The 7,019-nt window shown below is 32.4% G+C and overlaps 1 pseudogene; it reads left to right on the top strand.

The window, feature by feature from the left end:
- The first annotated feature begins 6,541 nt into the window (after positions 1-6,541).
- On the top strand, positions 6,542-6,659 carry LOC118604801 (annotated as a pseudogene).
- Positions 6,660-7,019: the final 360 nt, after the last annotated feature.

Raw genomic sequence — 7,019 nt, 5'->3', positions numbered from 1 at the left:
AGTGGTAGAGTTTGGAATGAACTCAGTTTTGCTTAAGTTTAGAGACAGCACCGATTCTTTCCTACATGTTTGGAGGTACACTGGAGAAATTGAAAAATCTGAGTTGAGAGCATGTTCTCAGGCTAGTTGTACCCTTATTACAATAAATTATATTCTTCATTATATTTATTCTCACAATGTTCTCATGAGCTGGGATTGAAGGGAAGATGAAATACAGAGAAGTTATGATGCAGAGGCCGTGGTAAGACAAGAATGTCTTAAGGCATTCTTGATAAGAATATATTGCTAGCCAACAAAAGAGTTGAGATTTGCCTTTTGTCAAGAAACTAACATGTTTGAATTACCACATTAGTATTTTTCATATTGGTAATCAATGTTAAATATTTCTTGAATAATCCAAAGAGGAGGTGACATGCCATTTGTTTTGCCAGAATCTCTTCCTTGAAGAAACCATTCTTACCCCACTCTTGTGGTCCTGGAGGAAACATCAATATCAGTGCTATAATTTTATTCTTCTCCTAGAGAGTCCCACAACATGGACTGAATGAAACAGAGTACTGTATTTCCCTGGACATAATGATTGGTCCAGAAGAGGCATGTGGTCCTAATAGAACAGTGTTTCTGCTATCATGTCTGCTTACCAGGAAAACAACAACAGCAACAACAACAACAACAACAAACCTGCTTACACTAAGGAATTATCTCAGAGAATGTGAGTCTTGAGTTGCTGGTGGACACCTTGCTGAACACTTAGATTGACATGAATCTGACATGAGGCTAAGTCAAAATGAGTTGCTGAAAGGTAGAGAGAGAGAGAAAGGGCTCCGGTGATAGTATCTAAACTCCTGAATTAAATTGTTCATTTATTCAAAAAGTATTGGGCACCTACATTACTCTAGACACTCTTCTGAGCTCAAATGATACAGAAATGAACACAACAGAAACATTTCTTGCTTTTAAGAAAAAAAGAGACAAACACTAATACATACCTACATACCTACCTACCTACCTACATACATAAATACATACATACATACAAAGTCAAGTGGTTGTAAGAACACAAAAAAAATATAAAACAAAGAGTAAAAGAGTTGTTTTTTTTTTTTTTTTAAAGATGATCAAGGAAACCAATACTGCAAAGGAAAAATTAGAGCAGAAATTACAAAGAAGGGAGGAAGGAAGTCATTTAGATGCCTGAGGAAGAGATCTTGGCAGAGTAAACAGCAAGGTGTCCTATATGGTTGAAGCAGAACGAGTGAAAGGAGATAGTGAGAGATAGAAAGAGAAGATGACAGCCTGTTGGAGGGCCTGTAGGCTAATTATATTATTCTGAATGGCATAGAAAACATTTAGAGTATTTGGACAAGGATAATCTGAGCATTTAATCTGAATATTTTGAAAGACAAAACAAAAACCATTTGCTCCCTGGTATTTAGGCAAAAAAGCAAAGAAAACGTTTCAAGCTAGAGTGAATGATCCATCATGACAAATGTCCTGATGGATGACATAATATAAAGCCTAAAATTTGATTATTAGCTTACAATGTGAAGATCATCTGTAACCTTGATAGAGTGATATATGTAGAATAGTAAAGATGAATGTTCATGAGAGAATGAAAGAGAAGCCTGAAGATAGTTCTATCTCTGGATTTTCTAGTTGAGAAAATTTTTTTTTTAATAAAGCGATTTTTAATTGACCGCCTGTCTTGTGATAGCAAAAGAAACCCAATTAATTTTTTAAAAAAGGCATCGGGCTGATTTTCAGTGTAACAGTTACAAACAATGATATGCTATGCTCATAGAAAAAATATTTACAGGATTACAATTACAACATACATAAAAATCTGCTCACAGGAAAAAAAATTGTTTTTTCAACAAAATTTCTTGTACTGGCTATTAAAACCATTATCAAGAACTATGTAATTGGCTATATGAACAATTTTTCCCAAATATAGATCTTATTAATGCTATATTATAAATCTCTCAAATTCTTCACAATCTTTTCTGTGTTCAGTTCAGTAATATCATGTGATTTAGCTTTGCAATTTTGTGTGTAGTAAGCTAATCATTTAATTGAAAATATGCATAACTTTGGTTTTTGCTATTTTATATTTCACAGCAATTTCCTTGTTAACATCTATCTTTCAAGAAAGTTGCTATGGAAACTGAAGTATAGCATACCATATTATACATATAGATTTGACATTTTGCTCTATAAACTTTCCAGTGTAAGTTTTGTACATATGTTCAGTTTTATATTACTCTATATTTCAATGTCTTAATTTTCTTTTCAATAAAAGCAAAAGTTATTTGATATGCTAACACTACTCTGTCACACAGAGGGAATTTCTTTAAGCTTTTAAAAATAGTTTGGAAGTATGGTTATAGAAAATAGAGTATATAGAAAAAAACAGCTAAAGCAAATCATACTCTAGAACATACTTTCTCATATCTGGAATTGAGAAAAAGGACCTTTGAATATTAAAAATTCATAATTATCCAGAAAATATTTGGATTATTAAGAAGATTATGTCATTCAGAAAGGGATTGCAGGGTAGTTGAACAGGCAAGATAATCTTTGGCCTTTAGGTTTTTATTAAAAACACTTTGTAGTAATATATAAAAATCCAATTAACAACTTTTGATATTTCATTTTTAAGAAGCAGATGAACAGAGTAAATAAATTAAATTCATGGAACACTAGTTCACAATTTTTTAATTGGATATATTAAGTTGTTTCACCCAAGGTATTTATTGATTACAAAGTTGAGCTGTTGATGGATTAGGTGTTAACATTGTACTTTTCAGCACAGATCAACACTGATGTGTTGCAGGTAATTTCAACCAGTTTTAGGTCTTTTAAGAAGATGAGAAACTTAAGCTGGGAAGTTGGTCTGGATTGGATTACTCAAGTTGTAAAACATACCACATCAACTATTAATTGTATTGTTTGTGCAATATATTTAAAATGAGCAATACTATAATTTTGTTTCAAAAATATTAAATCACAATTGTTTAAATATTAACTCCTGATTTTAAGAAAAAAAAATCTATTCCATTACACTGCAGTTATATATTAATTTGAACAGCTTGATGCCTTAGTTTATTTTTCCTAAGTTGTTTCATATTTATTTTTTATTTTTGCTAAAGACTCAATTTCTTCTCTTCAGGGCAGAAACATTATCTCTTATGCAACCATATGACACACAGAGGGAAATAAGCCATACTTTTAACACTATATTAAAGTCTCCTTGTAACCTTTGTGTGATAGGCAAAATTCTAAGATGGCCTCTGAATTTCCTCCTGTTGGTGTGTACAACCTGTATGACCCCCTTACCTGGAAAGTAGACAGGACTTGTGAATATGATAGACTCTCAATCCTTTGGTTAAGTTGTGCTGTGTAAGACTCTCTGTAAAAGATACTGGAGGGAGAGTCTCTGGCTGGCTTTAAAGAAGAAGCTGTTGTATTGTGAGAGGGCCACAGGGCTGGAACCTGAGGGTTACCACTGGAAGCTGAGAGCAGTCCCTAAGGACCTCAGTCCTTTATCTGTAAGAAACTGAATTCTGCCAACTACCTGAATGAGCTTGGAAGAAGATCCTGAGCCCCAGATGGCAACAATGTCTTGGTTGCACCCATGTTAAACCTTGAGCAGAGAATCCAGCTACATTGTGCCTAGACTTCTGACCGATAGATACTAGGAGACAATAAGTGAATGTTGTTTTATGGCATTAAATTTATGGTAATTTGTTATGCAACAATAGAAAACTAACATTATCTGACTTCCTTTTCTATACTCCTTTCACTTCTCTTCTGCCTTATATTACACAACAGTAGCAGAAGACCTTACACGAGTCATTTCAAAGATAGTAATTATAATGGAAACATGACAAATGGAAGCTTACTTCTGGTGCGTTAAGGCAACATTCTGTTAAGAGCTGCTTACCTGCACCATTTCTATGTTTAGACTTGTGTGTTTTTTTAGTTCAGACATATATCTTTAAAAATTCCTGAAAGAGTTCCTCATTCTCAAGAATTTGTAATAAAAATAAAACATTCTTTATAAATGACTGATTTTATAAAATGAACTGTTTTCCATTAATTAAACAACTCCCCAATGTATTCGAATATTTTCTTGACTATGTTTTATCATGTTCATTATTGAAATTGAGATGCAAGTCCTTAAATTGATGTCAAAAGAATCTTGCTCCCCGAAGGCAGAGGCCTGAGTTGTTTTGTAGCTGTCATTCCCTACACATGTGCGAACTTAGCCTTGTAGGTATTTTATGTTTATACAATTGTCAGTTCATTTGGGTTATTTGCATCAGGATCACATAAACCATTGCTTTACAAATAAAATATATATCCTTAATTGTTGCTTAAAATGTCTTCATAAAGTTAGTGTTATGAAGCAGCATTGATACAAAAAGTTGTTATCTGTGTGGTAGGTTACCTATCATGGGCCATGATTATTTTTTACTTACTATGTGTGGCCAGCATCTAGAGTCATGTTAGTATAGAGTGGAATTGTGTCTTTGTGTCTTAAGGTAGAGTTAGGTTTCATGTCATTGCATAAGACAAAAGTTACAGATTACCTTTGAAAAATCATTTAAATTAATCTGTGTTTTATTAGATTGATGTTCCTAAGGTTGAGAAATAGTTGAACTAGATGTAAGTTGAACTCATTCTTAATTCCTGTTTTAACTGTGCTTTTAACTATTCTTGCATTATCATTTTGCCTCAGATAATCAACCAATTCTTCATTGTAAATGGATCCACGTATGTATAAAATCAAAGTAGTTACCAAGGTTAAACATAGAAAAGGAACAGATATTAGATAAATGTAATCAAAATGACACTTCAGGTCCCATTATTGGTATCAGATGAGAAATCAAGAAAAAAGAAAAATGCTGAACTGAACAAAGTGGACATTTTTTAGTAGGTGAAAGATACCAAACACAATGAAGTTTTACTAAAATAAATTTTTACAAAGAAAGTTGAACTTCAAAATTGATGAAGAAAAAAACATTATAAATCAAGGAGAAAGTGAAAAAAAAAAATACCGAAAGTGTTGAAGACTAATACGACACTCTTATCTTTTAAAAGGAAGTAGCTAAAAGAAAAAAGAATATAAACAAACTAAGTAATATAATTAATCACATTATGTTAAACATTTCTATATATCAAATTTTTTATGTTTTTATTATTATTATTATGGTGATATTGGTTAATGAAATCCAGTAAGTTTCAAGTGTACAATTCAACAGTAAGGCATATCTATATATCGAATTTTAGAAACTATAAAGAGAAGCCAAGTCTTAAATACTATTTGTATCAGTCAGTGGTTCCATTGTAGGAAATAGAGATCACTCTAGCTATTTAAAGCAAAAGGCATTTGACACAGATGACTTAGTGCAAAGTAGCTGGAGAGGCAGGAGAACCAGGCTGAAGGATGATCCCCCAGCAGTGATTTCCAAAATCACTCTGCCAAATAGGCCTGCAGGGTTGCTGCTACCTTTGCCATAATCAGAAAAGTGAATAATCCAATGAAGGCCATCCGTACTGTGCAGTTTAAGAATACACCACTGGAGCTCTGATCCAGGCATCAGGAAACTGCTGCTGATACCTCCACCTCAAGTGCTTGTGAATTAGTAGCTGAGCCCTCAAGGGATGCCATCTCTGTCTCTATTTGCTAGCAGCAGAATGCAAAACCAAAAGTGTCCCCCACCTCACTTGCAGCTTCCCAATTTCAAGATATGCAGTGGGGATTTTCAGTGTAATCTAATTCATATATACATCCCAAATTGCCAGTTGATTTTGGAAATGTGTGTGTGTTTTTTTTTTTTTTTAGCTTTCCAGCCTCTGCAGTATAAAAAGACTTCCTAGTAAATAGGCAGAATGGGCACTGAGTATGCAATTAACCATGTATACCACATCCATGAGACTTAAATGGACACAGTTTAAACAATGGGTATATGTTTGGATGCAAATAATGTATTTTTAGTGCTAAAAAACTAAATACGCAAATCATAGTATCAGACCATGAATTAATAAAACTACTAATCAGTAATATATATGTAAGCAAATAAAAACAAACTCAAAAACTGGAAATAAAAATTATCCTATAGAATTCTTGGATCAAATGTGAAATGAAATCTACAGGATCCCTATAAGATAATGAAATTAAATATTTTATAACATTTTCAAAATGAGGCCAAAGTTATGGAGAGTCAAAGACATAGTGCTTCCATTCTTATAGATCTTTATTCCTGATCTTCTCCCTTAAATGAGCTATTCCTAATAACTTTGCCTACCAATTGAAATAAGAAGATCATTTTTATATATCGAAATTTCAGTTTTAAGAAATTATAATTCTCTGGGTCATCAAAGGTAGAGTGATAATGATATAACACCCTCAGAAAAATTATAAGTTAGTACAAAATCTTTGAAGGGCAATTTGACAATATATATTGAAACCTTCAAAATATAAATAAACTTTGATGCATTTTCATTTTGGAAATTTTATCCTAAGAAAGTAATCTGAGTCTATGGCCATGTCACCCTGAACATGCTGATCTCGTCTGATCTTGGAAGCTAAGCAGGGATGGGCCTGGTTAGTTCTTGGATGGGAGACCACTTAAGAATACCAGGTGCTGCAGACCTTAAAAAAAAAAAAAAAAAAGGAAGTAATCTGAAATATACACAAAGAACATGAAATAAATTAGATGGTATAGCACTATTTGGCAAAATCGTCCAATGTTAGCAAAAGGTTAGATAAAATATAATATAACTTTAATATTCAGTAACATAAAAATAATATTTTGGAAAAAATATCTAATGACTTGAGAAAGTGTTTATTATATATTATTTGGCAAAAAGTTTTTTAGAATGACATGTACAACATGATTCAAATTTCTATATATACATTTATATATAAAAAATTATACTGGAAGCTAAATATAAATATACTAAAAGATTTTTATAGTGGCTGATATAGCAATCAATATAGATTACATTATAAT

This window comes from Rousettus aegyptiacus, unplaced genomic scaffold, assembly GCF_014176215.1.
Source record: "Rousettus aegyptiacus isolate mRouAeg1 unplaced genomic scaffold, mRouAeg1.p scaffold_m13_p_1, whole genome shotgun sequence".
In the NCBI taxonomy this organism is placed as follows: domain Eukaryota; kingdom Metazoa; phylum Chordata; class Mammalia; order Chiroptera; family Pteropodidae; genus Rousettus; species Rousettus aegyptiacus.
The sequence above is the reverse complement of the archived record's forward strand: the minus strand, read 5'-3'. Positions and strand labels throughout refer to the sequence as shown.